The sequence below is a fragment of the Stegodyphus dumicola genome, chromosome 5, assembly GCF_044657685.1.
Source record: "Stegodyphus dumicola isolate Sdum_Otavi_A_Nest chromosome 5, ASM4465768v1".
In the NCBI taxonomy this organism is placed as follows: domain Eukaryota; kingdom Metazoa; phylum Arthropoda; class Arachnida; order Araneae; family Eresidae; genus Stegodyphus; species Stegodyphus dumicola.
Window position 1 is genome coordinate 188,611,246 of NC_140772.1, and position 22,542 is coordinate 188,633,787.

At 31.3% G+C, this 22,542-nt stretch overlaps 1 protein-coding gene across 8 annotated transcripts in view; it reads right to left on the reverse strand.

Moving 5' to 3' along the window:
• LOC118200382 (adhesion molecule nephrin-like) overlaps positions 1-22,542 on the reverse strand; it is a 513,425-nt gene that overhangs the window by 254,349 nt on the left and 236,534 nt on the right. The gene's annotated exons all lie outside the window — the stretch shown is intronic.

Sequence of the window (22,542 nt, forward strand, 5' to 3'; positions counted from 1 at the left end):
TTCAGAACTGCATGTGGGAGGGTTCGGGGTATAAGTATATAAATGGACTTGCCACATAAAGTGTTATATAAAGAACTTTGATTTTTATGTGGGCGTTATGGAGTAAAAATTCTAGCTGGTAAAATATTATTTATGATTGAGTAATTAAAACACAAAACTTTCCATTTGTAATAAGTTAATAACAAAACATTCTTTTTACTCCCATAACTGTGTATAATTTTTATGTCCATGCGAACAGCTACAAGTTTATTAACGTGTTATTCTTACACCATACTGGCCCATTAATAACCAAAACGAGCAGTTTCATATATTTCCTTAAACCTGAGTGAGAAAGCTTATTTCTCAGAGATAAGTAATGAAAAATATGATCTAAGCATTGAATTTCTCCCTGCATAGTTTTCCCACGGAATTTGTTGACTTTTTTATTTGTATGAAACTTACTAAAGCATGGTGAATATTTTAAAAATTACGTTTAGCTTATGTAACCAAATTCATAATTTTAATTGGAATGTTTATTCTGAAGGAGCCATATAAGATGCAAAATGTAATTTCACAGAAGTCTACTAAACGTGATCCTCACAAAGTCTCAGATAACTAGAAAAATATAAATATAAGGGTAAATAATAATAATAAAAAAAAAAAACTGATGCCTTCAGATTTTATATTACGCCCATTGGGACTTTTTTAACCTTTTTTGTGTTACCTTTATTTATTAAATATTCATTGAACTTAAACCATAAAATTCAATTCAACAGCAGTATCGCAAAATAATTTTTAAATGAGCACATCTTAAGAATTTCCGAAACACAGTCTCGCACGCTGGAGATAAAAATGTTTTCTTTTTCGTACATGTTTGTCATTGCTCGATTTGAAATCGTTGAGTTTATTAATCAAAAATTCGTTGCAGGTTTACAAAATATGATATCAATAATAAAACAAATTTCAATTTCCAAATTAGAGCTTCTAGATGCCCATATTCGGTGCAAGATTACGTTATTGAAAATTTGATGGCTCTAGGTACCGTTGTTTTATCACAGTGCGAGAAACATACATACATTTGTACAGATTCTTCATTATTTAATTTCTTTAAATATAACACAGGTCGATAATATTTGGTGGTAACAATTTGAAAAAAGATACGGATATTTAAATTTTTCGACGCAGAATGCGAAAACGAAATTAACAGCCCTACTTAGCTAAAGGCCTTTGGACTAAAACCTATAGCAACAATATTTATTTACGCAGTTTAGTATATATTAGTATATATGGATAATAACTGGTATTAATATTAGTATAAATATTAAGTCCGTATAGAATTTATATTAGTATATATATTAGTACATATGGATAACAATTAGCATTTATATTAATATGTATTAGATTAAAAATTATTATATATATTACTATAATTGGATATTTATATATGCATATTTAGAATTCTGTATTAATAGCTAAATAAATTTTATGGGTGGACCCAAATGTATTTCAGTTCCTTTAACTTTTTTGTGACTTCTGGAAACGATCTGCTGCAATCACTCACGATGGCCGTTGAGAGTTCATTCAATGGATAAAAGTCATGTTTGAATCCAATATGCTGTTGGAAATAACGTGCCGAAGCATGATGAAAAGTGTTATGCTCATTACTCTGTTTTTGACAGCTTTGTTGTACGTAACCTGAGTCCGATTCTCAGAATAAGTAACAAAATAAACATGAATTAAAATTGACTACAAAATTGCTTTAAAAAAAAGATGTAAGTGATACTGCAGGTATTTACTCCAAAGAAAAAGAGATAAGTAAAACTGCAGATATTTTTTTAAACTTTCTATTGCATTTATTACTATAATCCGGATTTCGTTACACAAAACGTTCATGGCAGAACAAAGGTCTATGAAGAAAGGAAATAACGGCATAAAATTACTTTCAGTATATTTTTACTTTTTAATTTATCAGACGCACCAGCTTGAAATCTCTCAGCAAGTTGCAGCTATCCAAAGAAAACAGATCCAGAAAAACGAATTTAGAATTAGTCTCTTTTTTCTTTTCACCTTTCATCTTAGCCCAAAGAACGTTAGCCCAAAAGGGCTATTAATTCCGTTTCAGCATTTTGCGTCGAATTATTATAAATGGCGTATCACATTTCAAATTGTTGCCACTCAATATTAGCGCCCTGCATTGTATTTAAAGTGCATAAATGTATGAATGTTTTTCGCATTGTCATAAAACTACGGTACCTAGAGCCATCAAACTTTGAATAATATAATCCTCCACTCGAACACGGGCATCTGGAAGACCTCATTTGGAATTTGCTTTATTATCTATTTCATATTTTGCGAAATTTTAACGCATTCTTAATAAAAACCTCCACGATTTCAAAGCGAGCAATGGCAACACTGTACCAAAAAAAATCTGATGTGTACACCACATGACTTCCTTGTACGAAATATTAAAATATACGCATTTTTTCTTGCATTTTAATTATACTGGAATGAATTAAATCTATTTCGTCGATAACGCGCGCATAAACCATAATAGAATAAATGCACTCTTTAAAATTCACTATATTTGTTTACCATAGCGACACTCTGGCGCTAGGTTTACTTAACAGCGTAATATTTCCTTCATATTATAACTCAGAATGCACAAAATGTATACCATTTGAAGAATTACCTAATCGTTGCCACATGTTCTATTCAAATACTATAATAAATGTAGAACGATGTATAAAAGAAATTACGAAAACAAAACAAAAAAGAAACAGTTTTTCACAAACGATTCAGTATTTCTCACTCAATTAATTCAATTTTCACTTCGCGAGAACGCAAAAATACATAAAAACTAAAAATATCTATATTAAAAATTACAAAGTAAATCTTAAACACATATTTCCTCGAAAAAATTTCAGAAAGCATTAAGCATGATTTAATTCGCGATAATAAATAAAGGCGTTATCTTTGTTGTTGCGAAGCTTAGTCTCTCTAGATTGGCAACAAATCTATCATTCTGCTGTTTCAAATGTAAACACGTCCGCCATGTTGTCTAAAAATTAGGCTTAACCGGAGTTAAACAGCTTTTAAATTGTTGATAGTTCTACAAATATTACTTGCAGGTTACCTAAAGGCATAAAAACTTTAAACGGAAGATAAGAACAACATAATTCAATCATTTTAAAGCAAAAAATGCACAATTTACATACATATAAGAGTAAAGAACCTGAGATCACTGAGCCGGGTAACAGAGCGGATATATATATAAATATATTTATATACGTTTGGTGCGGCCGATTGCAACTAAAATACGAGGTGCCTATCTACATGTTATAGCAGTCCTACACACAAAATTTCAACGTTCTGAGGCTACTCGTTTTTTAGTTATGCGAGATACATACGTACATACGTACAGATGCCACGAAACATTATCTTCAGAATTCAATTTAAAGCAGTTTTATAATTTTTTAGGGAAAAAGAGTCTTTTATTCTGTCCTTACGTATAGATGTCCTTACGTATAGATGCAAAAACATCGTTAAATTGCATTCGATAGCGGTCAAAATAAATATTTTCGTTGAAATATTCTGCCTGAAACTTTCACGATTACAATACTTCCTTTTTACTTCGTACAAGGAAGTAAAAAATCTGATGTGTGCATCACTTGACTTCCTTGTACGGAATATTAAATTATACCCATTTTTTCTTGCATTTCATTTAAACTTATTGGATTGAATTAAATTTACTTCGTCGATAGCGCATAAACCACAAAAGTATAAAAAGCACTCTTTAAAATTTACTATATTTGTTTACCATACCGACACTCTGGCACTAGGTTCACTTAACAGCGTTATATTCCGTTCATATTATAGTAACTCAGAATACAGAAAATTTATATCATTTGAAGAATTATCTAATCGTTTCCACATGTTGTATTCAAATACTATAATAAATCTAAAACGATGTACAAAAGAAATTAAGCAAACAAAACAAAAAAGAAACAGTTTTTCGCAGACGATTCAGTATTTCTTATTCAATTATTTCAGTTCTCATGTCGCGACAAAGGAAAAATACATTAAAACTCAACATGTCTGTATTGAAAATTATGAAGTAAATCTTAAACACTTATTTCCTCGAATAAATTGGTAACAAATCTACTATTCTGCTGTTTCAAATGTAAACAATGCTGTTTCAATGGCCGCCATGGAAAAAATTATTAGGCTTAGCGACACTTAAACGACTTTTATATTGTTGATAATTCTAAACATATTGCAGACAGATTTACTAAAGTCATAAAAACCTTAACCGAAAGATTAGAACAACATAATTCAATCATTTTAAAGCAAAAAGTGCACAATTTACAAACATATAAGAATAAAGAAACTGAGATCACTGAGCCGAGTAACAGAGTGGATAAATATGTACATGTAATTTATATGCTTTTGGTGCGGCCGATTGCAACCAAAATACGAGGTGCACATCTACATGTTATAGCAGTCCTATATACAAAATTTTAACGTTCTGAGGCTACTCGTTTTTGAGTTAAGCGAGATACGTACGTACATACGTACGAATGTACGTACACACAGACGCCACGAAAAATTCTCTTCAGAATTCATGTTAAATTAGTTTTGCAATTTTTTTGGGGGGAAAAGAGTCCTTTATTCTGTCCTTACGTACAGATGTCACGCAAAAACATCATTAAATTGCATTCGATAGCAGTGAAAATGGATATTTGCCTTAAAATATCATGCCTGAAACTTTTCCCGATTACAATACTTCCTTTTTACTTCGTACAAGGAAGTAAAAAACATTTTTATCTCCAGCGAGCGAGAGTGTGTATAAGAAATTCCAATGCTGTTTCATTCTAAAGATTGTTACTTTGTGATATTGTTGTTGAATCGAATTTTATGGTTTAACTGCGAAGAACATGATATTTGGTAAACAAAGATAACGAACAGAACGTTAAAAAAAAAGCTCCTTTGGGGTAATATAAAATCTGAAAACTTTCAGATTTTTTTTTTTTCATTCACAAATCACATTGGCACTGCCTTATGGTTTCTACAGATATCTGAGTACTTAAGAAGCTTCTAAACGTCCTGTATAAAATTAACTTTTACCATTTAGAGACATTAGGTATTTTGAAGGAAGAGAGATGAAAAGTGAGCAACGGCCTCACCGGGAATAGAACCACGGACCTCTGGAATACGCGCCAAAATTTCAAAATGTCCTTTTACATGTGATCAGAGATCATTTTCCCTTCTCGAAATATATTTAATTTTCTTCAGTTTAAATTCAATGGCAGTAAAGTTATAAGGTATTTCCTCCCTCCTTCCAGAATGCATTCTAGGTGTAATGGTTGCACACTGGGCGCGTATTCGAGAGGTCCAGGCTCGAGTCCCAGAGACGGCATTGCTCATTTTTAATGTCTCCTGCTTCAAAATAGACTAATGACTCTAAAACGCAGTCCGAACTAAAAGGTGGTGGACAATAACTCGTCACCACCTGGGTTTGGCGATTAAGTCTCCTAATCCTCAGTCGCCCATTAAAGGGGTGTATATAAAGTATTATCTTCTTCGTTCCAGCATATCTTCGTGGTATAGTATTAGAACACTTCGTATTCGAGAAATCTAGTGTCGAGTACTGGTGAGGGCATTGCTCATTTTTCATGACTGCTGCTTCAAAATGACTTAATAACTCTACAAAGTGTTTAACAATTTGTTGATTGTTTTCGCTTTAAACAAAGGCATCAACAAAAACTTCATCATATAGTTCAGAATATTGTGCAGTTACTACGCTGTCAGAAATGATTTTAATTTCTATGAGCATTACTTACGGTTTAGAAATATTAGACTATATATAATGAATGCTCTTTGTTTTAAGATTCCTTTTGTGTTTGGAAAAAAGTTTAATATTTAAGCTGCTTCAAAGATCCTAAAAAGCAAATTGCATCGAATATTTGTTATACTCATTCGTAATCTTATTCAAAATACAGGTGCGAGTGCTAGATACTAATCATTACAATAGTGAAAATGCAATGAAGCTTCCCTCTGCACTGAAAAACTTAGTTAAAAGATAACTTTTAACTGTTATCGAATGTAAAGCTCATGTGGTTTAAACATTAAATATTAACATAATTAAACATAAGTCTGTAGTACAGATTTAAAGTATATAGGAAAGTTTTAGCCATAGAGTCATCAAGTCCTTCAACCTGCCATCTGAAGGTCAGACTTATCAATTACTTTTAACTGAGTTTTAAATGCCATTCTTAAAAATACGGTTGTATCAATTATGAAAAGCCTATCTGTGTGTCAATGATTAAATTTCATTAGTAATCAGTAATCACACAAGTTAATAAAAAAAATTTAGTACATTATTTAAAACGAACAAAGAAATTTATCAAAACTTCTAACCAGTAATTGAATTACGCTTTGCTATTATCGTGGAAATATTCAAAAATTTCATTTCAGTTAGCCCTTTTTCAGAATTTTGATTTCAGTTTCTATATGGTGCAAATAAGTATGTACCAACAAATACGCAGCATTTTAAAAGCCTGTTTTGTCAGAAGTATCGTTCTTCTTGGAATATTTCCGCAATCAGATGACCATTATTTTGAAATGTTGTACTTGGGTTAACATTGAAATCATACAACTTTGATTACGAATAATGTGGTTGACATTCTATACTGTATTTGAATGTATTGTTAAAAGCCTGTATCTTGCGGATGAAATCTGATCAAATAAATATGAGACTGCATTCTTCAGACAAGGTCGATTAAAACTGCTTGTGCGCTCAACTCCCCATTCCTTCAGTGCCATTCCAACACCACCTTGCTTTGCTTTTGAAATGGATCAAGAGAATTATATTTGGGATTATGTTATGATTTTGTGATTTAAGAACTTTCTAAAATCTACAATCTTAGACCTGTGCTTAGAAGGCCTAGGTGGTATTAAAGATCTGCCTGCGGAATCTGATACGTTGTAATTCGAATTATGAAACTAATTCAGTAATATAAAACTAATATATGAGTCATAATAAATGGATCGATTTAATGCGTATGGTTGTGAGCAATTATTTTTTATTATTACTCTAGACTGTTAAGAACTCAGTAAAATTAGCAAAAGAATCGAAGTATCTGCATTATCTAATACTTCATAAAGCTATGGAATAAAACTTTCGTCGGGATTCACTGCTAGAGTGAACATTAGAAAATAATTCCAACCTTCAAAAAATGATACAACTTGGCATCATTTTAGTGGAAGATGAAACTGATGTAATGTGTCTATACATCAGAAGTAAATTCTAGAACTTTTTTTGTAAAAGTAGATGAACAGACAGGATGATATTTAACATTTCATAAATTATTAAGGACTATAAATAAGACTGAAGAATCATTTGATCTCATTTTTGAAAAAAAAAGTAAAAAGAAAAAACATTACAGTAATATGTAGTGTATAAAATGGAAGAAAACATACTTATTTAAAGGAAAAACATATCAAGCCCTTAGTTAAAGATGCTGCCTAATTCTCTTCCCTTGATAAATGCGAAATAATAAAATAATTTATTTTGTTAAATCATTTTAAAAGATGACTACCTAGATTTTATTATCACGCATACTTTTTTTTACCATGACACTCCACCTTGATAAATAAAATAATAAACTGAAAGCATAATTGAATCGAGTACTTCTAATACAGCTAATCTACAATTTATTGTGATTTATAAGTATTTTAAATTGTCTTAGAAGCTGACAGACAACGGTTTGTCTCCATTAAAGTGCACAGAGAAAAACGCACGAGCCTGAACAATGTTTAAACATTAATTAATTGCTGTATAGAAGGCGCACAATAGTATGCTCATCAATATTTATTGTGATGCCGATTGAAAATAGCTGATGAATGAGATCTAGAGTTGTACTCGTAAATTTGTTTGGCTTGCACTGTTTTTTTGACTAATGCATCCAGTTTTGGTCGCATGCTTGGTTTTGTCTTTTCATTGTCTATTCCACCACAACAAACAATATCAGGCTGTTTCAGCTGCTGTGTTATCGGTCTGTGTTAATGCTCTCACCAGTATTCGCTGCATACACTAATCGTTACAGTATACTACTGTGTAGTTGGTACACGCTTTTAAACTAGAAATTAATAAAATTTAGAAACCTTTTCTTTACTAAACTACATAAATCATTATAAAAATATTATAACGAATAACCAAGCAATTAAAATAATATAACGAACAATCAAAAACTAAAAAACTACCATGAATACTTCTTTTCGACATATATGACATACATATGTTGAACAATCATGTGTCAAATAACATTAGTACTTCAGTTAACAGGAAACAGTACTTCAGACAGTCTAAATATCATATGTCATCAATCATCAAAAATCTTCTGAAGAGAAAAATGAAATATAAATGTTCCTATTTTTTCAGGAATATAAAAATGTTTTTTGCTAATGGTTGTACTAACAAAATTGTCAAAAAAAATGTCACCTATTTTATTCTGTTTGTATAAGCAGCAGCTATGAATCGCAGTTTATTCCTTTTTATTATTTCAAGAATAAATTGACATTTTAAAGTACAAATTACTTTCTATGAAAGAAAATATTTTTCGTATTATTTTTCTATAGACTTTCCACGTCTTAGAGAAGCTCATGAGCTTGCTCTAACTAATTTTACTCAAATTTAGGAAATTTTATACTACCTTTTCTTTGGTTCTTTCATTCAAAACTAAATACTCAAATTTACGTAAAAAATTAGAACCGATAATCTTTTAAGATGCATTTCTCTGATAGAACGATTTCATAAACGAATGAAATCGCTCCACTCTTCAGAGATAGAAACTTCAAATGAAAGCACTATGCACAATTCGGCCGAAAATTTTCGGCTGTGTTCTCATTTTTAGAAATTTCCTTCCTTCTTACTATGTCACTTCATGATGCATCTTTGTTGTAAAACAGCCAGTCTAACCTTCTCTGTGTATTTCCAACTGTAGTATATGAACTGCCGAAGCCATTACTCTTCAAGGTGTAACTGGATATTTGCTTGACGAATTTTAGAAAGTATGGAGTTCGAAACCCGGCTAGGACAGGATTGATCCTTCATGTTTCCAAAGTTTGAAACGTTCTAAATGACTCTAGAAGTTTTTCTTCTTTTCTTGTTCTGGTTTTTCTTGTCTACAGCCTTAAATATAATTTAATGTTCACCTTGTACTACTGAAGCACTTTAAGAGAAATCACAACTGCAAGAAGCTTTTCTCAATCGATTAACTAAGTTTGACTAAATAAACTCAGTATTTGAGAACTAATATTGAAGTAGAAGTTGATCTTCAGTTTACATCTTTCCATTTGTTTTTCATAACGGGCTTGCTCTTTCCAGAAATTTCGTAGATTTTAATGGTAAGCAGTTTACTGTAAAATTAGAGGAACAGCTTGCAACCCATATGTGAAAATTTTAGACTAGTGCTAGCTGCCTGCCGTTCAACTTGTCACTTGGAGAATAAGAGTGAATTCTGGTTGTAGATTGGTTGGTTTGTCCAGATTTTGAGTAACTATTAGTATAATCATCGATGAACTTGTAGCTTCTGGGGTTCTTAAAAGAAGTTAATTGCAAATACCGCTATGTCCAAGTGACGGGTAACTACGTATTTATTGTATAACGCTTTTAGTTCAATCTTCACAACTGGTGAGGAAGAATTAATTTCAAATGAAAGTAATATCTGTGTCTATTTGCTTGCAGAGTTTAGATATGTAAAGGCTGAAAACTTACCCGAGAACTATAAATAAATAATATAGTGTACTTATAAATGTCGAATCCACGAGTCGCAGTCTTGATAAGGTTTGCGAAAGAAGAGGTTAGCTTCACATTCTTTACATTTTATTTTATCAACTTAAATAATACTATAACTTGAATACGTGGTAGTTGATTACATCTATAATAATTTAGAATTCGATAGTCTAGTTTTCTTCATGCCTTTTCAAGCACAATTAAGCTTCGCGTAAGGACATATGTTTGTAGTCTCGATGCATTGCTTGATGAGAACATGGAAACATGTTACTTGATGTAAACTCCAACTGCCTACTGAATCTTCGAAATGTCGTTTTCAAACATGTTGGTGTAAAAATGCTTAGCTGCACGATTGACGCCTCGGTCCACGTTTTTCATCTGTGGCCTTTTAACATAATAATTATTATTTTGGTGATTGGGTAGATCAAGTGAAATAAATATTAATAGGATCCGAATTAAGAAAATCCTATTTTATTACCTGAGATCTTAGGGATTGTCCATAGTAATATACCTAGGAGATATCCAATTTGCGTCATAATAATAATGCTATAAATCTAGAATTTTATTGCTAAATTTTGCATTTTCTTAACCGAGATGTTTAAGGAAATATTAATATAACTAAATTTCGTAAAATTAATGTAGGCGCTTTGAAATGCGCCATGCACTCAGGTACTTGTAGAAACTGATATTAATAACTCACAAAACTACTACGCTTTAGAAAGTTACTTTCTAGTTTACGAAAGAAACAATCACGCAAAGTTACCCCATCAAAGTACTATGTATCCAACGCCTACGCAAAAAACTCTAAATCCAATATTTTTCCGCCTCTGAGCCCATTTCAATACTCGCTATGGCATCTAGTGTCTTAACGCTTCTTTTTTTATCAGTATTTCACGCCTTACTGCTGCAAGAAAGCAAAGAAGAAAATATATATACACACCTATGCGTAACTCTCTTTCTGTGTTTCCAGCCCACTTGTGACAACTGAGGCGGTTATTTACTTCCACTTGGTTTGGAAAGAAAACCTCCATTACTGTGTCGTTTGCCAAGTGCCCATTCAGTTGCAAGTAATGCTCCCCAAATGCAGTGACGTAAGAAATCTTGCGGTTGGATGCCTTGTAATAGCAAATGGACGAAGGAGGATTGTTGTTTTGTTTATTTCTAGGTAAAAACTGATATCTGTCTGTAAGTGCAGAAGGTAAGAAAACACCGAAATGTACATCAAGGCATTAAAAGTGAGATGTCGTTTTGAAAAGTTATTTCAGGGAATTCGGTATTACTTTCTCATTGCTTGATTTCATTTCACACTTTTGTTGCGTGTCTCGACACAAGAAAACATATATGATAGATAGATCTATCTATCATATATATTTATATCTATCATATATGTTATTTTTATCGATCATATATGTCTATCATATATCTTATACATTTTCTTATCATATTTTATTTCATATATATTTTCTTCATTATATATTTCATATATATTTTATTTCATATATATTTTCTTCATTATATATTTCATATATATTTTCTTCATTATATATTTCATATATATTTTATTTCATATATATTTTCTTCTCAGTTTTGATTTAGTATATAGGGAGAACAACACCATCTGTTGTCGAGTGCTCTAGAGAGACATTCGGAGATTTTAATGCAGTGTTCTGCTACGTTCTTGTAAACTCTAGGTATTGGATCTTATAAATAACTGACAATAATCTTTTAAGAGCCGATTCATTAAAGACGGGCGTATTTTTGGAGGTCAGGAAGAAATATATTGTCAATAACCAATGAACATAATTAATAGTAATTAAACATATTCGTTAAAGAAACTTGCAAGTTTCGTAAAAATTTGATTCCGTTGATGTTTAATTAAATTTCACATTTTTATTTTCAACTGCCCAGCATATTTAAAAAATGAAGAAAATATCCATTAAATTCTATCTATAAATCAGTTCTGTGAGAAACTGAAAAATTTGGTTAATACATTTGGAATAATGCTTTGTTGTTTCAAGGAAATAATCCTACAGGACTAACACTATTCTTAATTAGTTGCTTAGCCAATTAAAATTTTTTAATGGATCTTGATTATGAACTAGTTCGATGAATTCTTCAATGAAACTAATTAAGAACTGTTATACAAAACGATTTATGAAAAGGAAAATTCAATAGTGCTGTGAGAATAGAACACAAACTCATCAGAAATTAACAGAGATTTTTCCAGTGATCTTATGGTCCGTGACACTTAGCCAACGAGATACTTAGCCGACAGCACATTTAGCTGACACATACATTTAACATACATACAGTTAGCCGATAGGATACTTAGCCGTGAAAGCTACCAATTGTATTTAGCCAATAGCCACTTAGCCGATAGAAACAGAACATTTAGCCGACAAGGGCATTTAACCGACAGAACAATTAGCTCACTGGGAATTTAACCAAAAGCACGTTTAACAGAGAACACATTTAGCCGATTGCACGTTTAGCTGACTGCGTGTTCATGTAATAAAAATGGGAAAATGTTTTAGCAAAATTTTTTCATATTTATGTGATAAAAGAGATTGTTTTCAAGGAAAGGCAACGGCTCATTTTTCTCTTCATTAAATGCTAAGGCGCTATAAACTTTAAAATTAGACAGAAAAGCAACCTTATTTTGACAAAAATTTTTTAAATCAATTTCGACAGCAATCGGGCATAGAAGCGAGATTTTACATGGAAAAAAATGGATTGAGCCAAGCAAAAACAAATGTAACGTTATCTGTAGAGGAAAATAATAACGAAACTTGAAAAGCTAAAACATTAGAATTTTAAAAGCAATGAAAAATTAATGTCATAAATTAAAATAGAAAAATTGTTGTTAATGTGAAAGGTCAAAGAAATCCAGTTTAGTTAAGTGAAGAAGCTCTACGGGTAATTTTTATTGATCGTAAATCAAAATTATAAATCAAGCGTCCAGTTATGGTTAACTTTTATAAATGTATTTATTTTTCCTTCTAAACATACGGCTTATGTTTCTTGATGAAAATGTCAACGCTTTTTCAGTTTGAGGGATATATGCCAAACTATAATATCATAATAGGCTGAAACTCAGTAAGAAGTAAAATCAAAGATGGGATTTAAGATGTAATTAAGTAGAAAATTTCTGATAAGTAAGAAAATACATATTTGAACTTATTGAGAATCCAGACAATTTCGTAATTCATAGATAGATAAAACTGTATTATAGCAGTATTATTACGATCATTTTTATGTCGAAATGTGCTTTATAATGAGAAGTGCTAATTTTTCCTCTATTATATACAGTAATGCGCATACATTTTTGTTGTTAATTTTGATGTATTTTTTAATGTTAATATCTATTCAAATGTGTTTCAAATTTTTCTTATTGTATGCGTAAATTTCATTAATTTGCATGCAAATTAAGAACGAAAATGAATGTAATATTTATCAAAACTGAGCATTTCGAAGAGATAAATCCAAAATTATGTAAAATCTTATATTTTTTAATCAATCTTTATTTTAAGACAAATACTTTAATCAAATTTGTTAAATTTATTACAGCAAGAATAAATTTAATTTACACAATCTGTATTTTTTGGAATTAAAATATTTTTGTTTTGTTAGAATTCTGGTTGCTGCATAATGGAGCTTTAATAATTAAAAAAAAATTATCTGCGTTAGCAGACAAATATAACGGATTCAACAATGAATGAAGTAAAATATTTTTCTGCTATCATAAACGATCTTGACTGTTAAATATAATTCTAGCAATCTTTATCATAATAAAGTTTCATCTCTCAAATTGCTCGCATTTTCTACAAGGTCAATTTTCAGGTAGTGTTTCACAACCATCGATAACTTTGTTGTTCAATTCCTAAAGATTACGTCTCTGATTTTAATGCTTGTGGAATTTTAGCTTAACATGATTTATCATGTATCTTGTGAAATTTTAGCTTAACGCGGTATATCATGTCAATGTGGTTTGACTTATATCGACCAGACTGAAAGACCATTGAAATTTCTAATCAGGGAACATGAAATAGTATGTATGAAAATGAGAAATAAACAGATATTTGTTAGCTGATCACAACTGGACACTTAATCATAATTTTCCCTTTCTGTTTACAAAAATTATGCATAAAGCTTTTCAGTTAGTAAATTACATTTATTTGAACCTCTCCACATTAAAGAAATATTTTCTTCTTTAGTTAGTGACACTAATTTTTCAACGTTTTCAAATTTCTAATACCTAGTTTCTTCACGTTTCATTTTTATTTTCCTCAACTACATTTTGCTTTGCTGCATTCATTTATTTTTCTATAAAATTGTTTCGCCCCTATGTGTAATTGCTCCCGAAAACAATTTCAAATTCTTCGAGAAAATCGGGTTGTCCAATTTTAAAATCTATAGGTATAGATTGTTTTGCATTACATAAAGACCAAAAATGCGGTACTTTTCCATAAATGTCCTTGTTGTCTACTCTGGAAAAAGCCTTTTAGATAAATATGGACAAATTTTACTAAAACATTGTCGCATATTTCTTATCTACGCGTACATATTGTCAATTAAACGTACTGTCGGTTAAACGTGCTGTCGGCTAAATGTCTTGTTAGCTAAATGTTCTGTTGACTAAATGTTCACGTTCGTTAGATGCCCCTGTCAGCTAAACGTCCTATCGGCTAAATGTTCGGTTGACTAAATCTCCTGTCGGTTAACTGTCCTTTCGACTAAATGTACGTGTCGGCTAATTGCCTTGTGGGCTAAGTGTCTGTGCTGGATCAAATTACTGTTTATTTCAAAATTGTGAAACAAATCTTTCAACTATGTGTTACTAGAAAACAGAACAGATTTGAAAAAACCCTTTTATATTATACATAACATGAATCCAATTAAAGATCAACATTTTAAAAGTTTTGCTAATTATAGAAATCTGAATTATTGATTTGTTTCTGTGTATAATTTCCACACTCAATCCCAATTATGATCGGGAAAACACTAGGAGAGTTTTATTCCCTAGAAGTTTTAAATTTGTACTGCTGTCAGTCAGTAATGAAAGCAAATGTCCTTTCATTAAAGTTAGCTTAGCGCATAGATAGGACTGAATTTTTGTAATTGCTTAATGTACTTCATTATTTATAAGGTATTTCTCCCACCTTCCTTCTGTGCCTTTGTGGTGTAGTGATTCTGCACGCTGGGCCGGTATTCCAGATGTCCGTAGTTCGATTCCCGGCGAAGGCGGTTGTTAATTTTTCATCTTAAATGCTTCTAAAAAATTCTGTCTTTGTAGTGGCTCCCGAACTAAAAGAGTGTTGGATGATGACTCTCCGCACCCAAGATTTGGCGAATGGGTCCCATAAAAACTCTAGTCGCCTTTTAAAAGGGGGAGTATATAAGGTATTTCCTTCGCCTTCCTAGCTTGCCTTCGTGGTGTAATGGTTCTGCACGCTGGGCCGTTATTCCAGAGGTCCGTAATTCGATTCCCGGCGAAGGCAGTTGCTAATTTTTCATGTCTCCGGCTTTTCCAAAAATACCTAATGTCTCTACAATTTGACTTTCAGGTGTGCTAAAGTTGTATTTTACCATAAACGTCTCTATGTACTAGCTGCGCTTGATTAAGGATTATTTTAAAGTAGACATGCTGTAAAGGATTAGGTTATTTGTTGAAATAATCATTGGAAACGAATAATATTATAACCATTCTCCTTTAACGTTCAAAAGCTTCTACACTCACATATAATTTCGAAGTTGCTGACAAAGTCCGAAGGCTTTAAAATTCTTCTTAACTTTTGTGATTCTCATAAATTATTTTGATTTTTCCCTGCGGATTTTCCTAAATATGCTTCATAGTTTTGTCAGCAAAGCGCTTATTCCCATACTATATTAAAATATATCATCTTTATTTTAATGAGCGATATGTAATGCTTCCCATAAATGCTGAATCACAGTAATTACGGAGATACTATTTACAGTTCAGATAGGTAGGTACAGCTGGAATTTCCCAATGTAGCCATTTGGCCCATGTTACATCTCTAACCATTTGCCTATTTATGTACAGAATTTCCTGATTGGCATTTATATGTTCAGTATCAAACAAACACACTGATGATGTAAAATTTATTTACGAATTGAATTTATTACGTATTTTATAACGCATTAAATTTATGTTAATAATATCCTTAATTAAAATAGCTACACTTTTCATTAGAATACAGAGGAAAATTACTACAGTTTCATCTAAATTCGTTTAGACGTATGGAAATTTTTTAAAAAAATAAATTATACTTTTTAAATATAAACAAAACCATTCTTATAAATACCAGTCCAGCATTAACGGGCATTTATATCAAAATGGTTTTTCGTACCGATTTCTTCCAGAGTTTTTTCATTGTCGAGTTTAATATAAATATATAATTTTTAACAGTAAGAATTTTTAAAAAAATTGTATTGAGATTAATTGCTTAAATTCCACAGTATAGTTTTAAAACTAGAAGCACTTAAATCAACGTGAAGTTTTTATCCTACAAGTAGAGATTAAAGTAAAATCTCTCTTAAATTGCTTTCCTTTGTAGACATGGATCAGATTTTTATATCTTCAATTATTTTTTGTGCTATGCCATGTAATAGCCTTTCCTGATGTTAAAGTTTCTTTTCATCTGAGGCAGGGAGAGAAGAAAAACGAAAGCCTGGGATTGAAAGAAATATCTTTCGAGTAGAACCTCGGTTGTGTAATTCGTTTGCGAGAACACCAAAAAGGTTTCTGCTTAAATCTACTCAAAGTTTTGTTTTGTACGATATTTCTGCTGGCAGGAAAGATAAGCACTTTGAAGTATATTCAACAAAATTCACTTCTTCACAAATGTTTTTTTCTTGGTATCTCTTTTAACGTTCAGTGTATTAAACTCTTTGGGTAATGCGTTCTCACACACTTCTCGGAACTATGCCAAAATGAAAATATGATAGTTGGCATATTATGTCTTTATTTTATCAAAATTTTGATTTAAAATCCATTGGTCTACTTCTATTCGAGTATGTTTCTCTAGGTCTCACGAGCTTTAACAGTCACAAACAAACTAATGAAATAAATATGTTGAAATATGTAACTATTTACTTCGAAATACAGGAAACGTTCAACTCAAAACATGAATGTAGTAAAGAATGACTTAAATTCATTGTAATCCAACGCATCTGTATTCATAGTAATAAAGACCAATTCCATGGTTAATAAATTATGCTTCAACTTCTAAAAGGAAGACAGAGATAAAAGGGAAACGTGCCACAAGTACTAAATGCTATCAGTCTTCAGTATGAGAAGTAAACACTAATGGAGAAAGCAATCTAGAAATGATTCATTAGATACTGCATTTATAATAAATCAAACCGAAGTAATCTCAAATGATTTAATTTTGGCAAATTAATTAGTATTTTCATAACGTAATACGTAATTTTCATAATGTACGAATATTCTTACTTCATGTAAATAGTTATCATTTAATCAGATTGCTTCATAATTACTTTCCAACAGTCCATAACATCATTTTCTCTAAAACTAATGATTGTTTGCTTAAAGTGTAAAACCCAAACATAGTGGTGAATAAATATTGAAAGCATCTGAATCTATAATTAAAATTTCTGAAATGTCATCCTTAAAAATGCTTTTAAATTACCTAGAAATCAAAATATTGAATGAGAATTTCGCTGTTTTAAAGTCTAATTATATTAAAAAACAGAAAAACATGTAAGAGCGTAACGCAAATGTTCAAGAATAAATTCCTCATCTATTTTGCAGATCAAATGTACACAATTATCATGTTGAAGAGGGCTAATATTTCTGTAATTGTGGGATCAAAATATCTATCGAATCAAATTATCTTAGAAAAGTGATTAGATTACTTATCTTAAATTAAAATTTTAAATTACTTATTTGAAATTCCATATTTTAATTTTCTGTCTAGTACATACAGGTTTTATATCATTTCAGAAGATTCTGCTCGCTAGATGTTTACTAAATATTTGAGAAATTCATTTAGGCCAATAGAATATAATCGTAGCAGAAATTTGAACTTCAGACAAGACTCAAGAATAAATAATTTATAGAAGAATACATATTCTTACAATCATTTTCTTCTAGCTACTGCAATTCATTCGACAATTTCAATCACCCTTTTTCCTTCCCAAATCGCCCACCAGCGACCGAAAGCTAAACTCACTAAACACTGACAGTTCGACCTGGGTCTAAATCCCTACAAATGAACAAGAGCGTTTCCATGTTTTTTTTTTTTTTTTTTTTTTCTTCTTATATGTAAAAAGAATACAAGCCACTTTTCCTCGTCGTTCATGAATACATCTTTACATTAAGGCAGACAGCCTTCGCGTCATTAACCATAACCAAATAAACCAAACAAAACTTTCCCAAATCTCCTAAGATTTGTCTTCTCAACATTGATTTGTCTTGTCAATTCTATCACTCTTTAATTTATGAAAACATTGCTGTGACCGTGAAAGTAAGAAATATATCTAGGGGTTAGCCTTACTGAATTGCTTTAATTGATTTAACTTTTGCCCATATTATATCTCTTGTTAACAATCAAATGCTGCAATAAATGTATTTCATGTGCCATTCTGTATGTTTTGGTAAACTTGGAGTATCAAATTATTGAAATTTTTACATAATTTAGGCTCTAAAATTAATTTCTAATCTCAAATTGAATATGGTGTTTTTGTTGTTGATGTGACTAATCTAACTAATCTGATCTAATCAGAACAAGCCCACGAATTTTATCGTGCCAAAAAGTATAAGATGACATGTGTCGTTGGCAAGATCCCTTGAGTACCATCTAGATGGCAGAACAACTGGGATCAGTTCCGATCGAATATGGCATCCCGGGTCAAGTGTCTGAAAGCTTCGCACCCCTGTTATCCTACCCCTAAACCACACGATATACTATTGCACACGATATGCTATACTGTAATATACTATTGCAGTTCTATTGCAATTATACTATTGCAGTTTACAATTTTAAGACATACAACAATGTGAAAATTTTAAATAAGTAACAAACGAAATATCAGCTTCACGTGCAAAGCAAGTAAAATTATCGTTTATATTATAAAAAGAGTGCGTCGAAACGTTTTTGTTTTTTTAATCTATATTGTCTTATCTTATCGAAACGTTTTCGTTTTTCCTTTATTTATATTGTCTTATCTTTATCTACTTTCAGATACATTCAGTAAAAATATTTGGTAATTGTATAATCATTGGCGACCTCTTTTGGGGTCGCGACCCACAATTTAAGAAAGTCCACGCTAGAACATAAATACTGGCCAATGAAAGGACACAAATAATTAGTTTGGTTAGGTTTGTTTAATTATGGCAAAGCGTACAAGGGCTATCTGCCTAAGGGGAGGGATGTCTTCATGAAGGACTTTCTAAGGAAAACTGGTTCGCATACATGTTACAAATGGGGAAAATCACTAAAACGTCAATGCAGTCAACCCGCTCACCAGGACTGGAACCGCGGACCGAGCTACCAGGGTTTAGTGACTTTACCACTCAGCCGCTGGTAGGCTCAGGTACGAATAAATAAGGTGTTTTAAAGTAGCTGCCCCACTAAAAGTCTTTGAAAATTCTGTCGTGAACATTTTGTCTTGCTTAGTCTTGCCTTTTAATAAACATACCAGGAATTAAACAAGTTGGGTTTTTAGACTGTGACATTCTTTCGTTAAAACTATCAAAAGGTCGTTATGTGGTGTCAGTTTTTAATGAAGTAATATCATTACAATTTTTTCCTGCCAGTTTACTTACAGCATCTCGTTTTAAACATAACATTTTATTGTTCTATATCTTTATTTTAACTTCATAAAGTGAGCTTATTTGTCTTATGTTCATGTTGTTGTGAGTTAACTCACTTGTCTGACAGAAACATCAAAACAAGCCCACGAAATTCATTGTGGTAAGAAGTGCAAGATTGCGCCTATCGTTGGCACGAACCTTGAGCACCATACAGGTTATAGTATACGACTCTGCTCAATTTCGCCCCTTTTTTTGATGGTGAACGCACCGGGGGCTGGTTTCCCACCCCATCTTCCCCTACCATCAACCACTCAAGAGTAATATTAGTGGTACTCTTGAGAGGTTGATGGGGCTTGCCGTATATTTGGAGTGCTCGCATACCGCACAGACACTATACATACAAACATCCATGCCTTTTCCGGGATTCGAACCAGAGCCCTTTGGTACAGTAGCCAGCGTCGCTAACCACTAGTCTGGTTGGGCGGCTAGCTTATTGTAATTGTTTAGTTTAAAATTCATTTGGATTTTGAACCGAAATCTGTATATCAAAATTATATCGGAATTCTTTTTTAAAAAACTTTTTGAATCTTTTTTTTAGTTTTTTAAACTTTAATAATAAACTCTCCGAAATGCTCCGCTACAACCTCTGGTTTTCAGATTGTTTTACATAATTGTTCCACTATGGAAATTATTTCTCTTTTTGCTTTTTTTCCCCGAATAAAAATTTAAGTTTTATTTATTAGTCCAAAGGGATTTCAGTCCCGAAGGACTATTGCTTTCGTTTTGGCATTTTGCGTCGGACTCATAAACGTCGGTTCACTTTTCAAACTGTTGCCACAAAATGTTAGAGTCCTGCATTATATTTGAAGAAATTAAATAATGAAAAATCTGCATAAATGATTGTCTATTTCTCGCATTGTGATAAAACAATGGTACATAGAGCCATCGAATTTTGAATGACGAAATCCTACTGCGAATATGGGCATCTGAAATCCCAAATTTGGAATTTGTTTTATTATAGATTTTATATTTTGTAAAACTTTAACGAATTTTTGATTTACAAACTCAATGCTTTAAAAGCGAGAAATGGCAACGTTATATAGAAAAAAAATACTTTTATCTCCAGCTCGCGAGACTGTGTATATCGGAAATTCTAAAGATATGCTTAATTTAACATTATTTTGCGATATTGCTCTTGAACTGAATTTTATGGTTTAAGTGCAAAGAACATGATATTTAATAAATAAAGGTAACACTCAAAACGTTAAAAAAACGCTCCTTTGGACGTAATTTAAAATCTGAAAAATTTCAGATTTTTTTTTTTTTTTTTTTTTTTTTTTTTTTACTTTTACTACAAGGTGCTCCATGAATAAAATGATTGCAGTGGATTGATCTTCTAAGGCAGTGGAAAAAAACTGGAATAAATAAATAGGAAGAAACTGGAAGAAATGAAAAAAAAAAACTGAAGGAAATAAATAATGGTATAAACAGGATAATTCCCTAATAACAATTTTAACTTATTTTAAAATACATGTTTTACTATTTTCGCAATGCAATGAGAAATAACTTTTTTTTAGACAATCTAAAATGTATGGTAGAACCCTTATTCATTTTTAGTATATAATACACTCTGTTAATTATGTAAATTTAGTGTTTTAATAATTAATTCAATGAAACTATGTTAATTATGTAAATTCAGTGTTTTAATAAATAATTCAACTTTGGTTTTTGCTCTTTGTAACAAACGTACCGATTTCTTTTTTTTTTCCGTTAGAAATTGAAATTCAGTTCCAATATCAAAACTCGCGTGAAAGAAGATTTCAAAGTAAGTAGGAAAAGTGCATACATATAAGCACAAATACATATTACCAAAGAAAAATTATTGATGAAGACATACAAATGAAGTTAAATATACAAATAATGAAAATATTTAAATTTACTAGTTTTATAAATGAACAATATATAAATATATTACAATTGAATAATGTGAAAAAACTTCTTCTAACAAATTTTATTCGCCATGAAAGAAACTTGCTAAGCCTACAGAGAATACATCATTTCTAAATTTTTACTTTGTCCACGACCTAGGAACTTGCATGGTGGAAAAGAATGTGTGATTTATAAAATGAATGTGTGATTGTTTCATCATTCCAGTTTCATAGGAACTTCGTGACGTAATTGAGATCAAAATTCTGAAGGGTTCGACCAAATTGTCTTCTCTTTTACATTTACCGATTCATCAACAAAATTTCAGAATAAATAATGCACCAAAAAGAAAAGTTCTGTTAAAATACAAAAGAGGTTTTTTAAATTATACGCAAACCAAAAATAAATTAGTAACATAAATGTTAATATACGAATACAATATAGATAAATATATAAATATGAAACAATTTTAACCTGTTTCTTCCAGCCAGTCTTTGGGAAGATTTTTCCAGGCTGTGGAAGAAATCTGCCAGCTCTAGTCGCAATATGAATCTTACATATTGAATTCGTTTCTTGCATTAAACGTTATGAATCAGTATCCAGTTACTGTAGCTACACATAGTGAGGCATTCTTTTCTAAATGTTCCTTACATTTTCGGTTGCTAAATGAAATCGTCTGTATCTATTCTAATATTTTGCTTTTTATATATACGTATTTGGTTGACTTTGGAAAAAACTTTTCTATGCCCTAATGTTCTGTTAATGAAAGTTTCACCTTGTCTGGAAAAAAACATTCCTGTTAATTTTGGTTACTCAACTTAATTGTTGTTATTTCCTGTTTTGTGAAGGAAATGGATTTAAGCTAATCTCTCAAACTCTGCTATTACTCTACACGTCTAAGTTGATTGCTTCATCATGCATTTTTGAAAGTCACCCGGTAATTTCAGCTAGTCCTTCTGTTTAACATTTCTTACTGTATACTACTATATCATTCCGTCAACAGATTTCTTCCAGTAGCTTTTGCTCATCATATGCAAAAGCTGCTGTG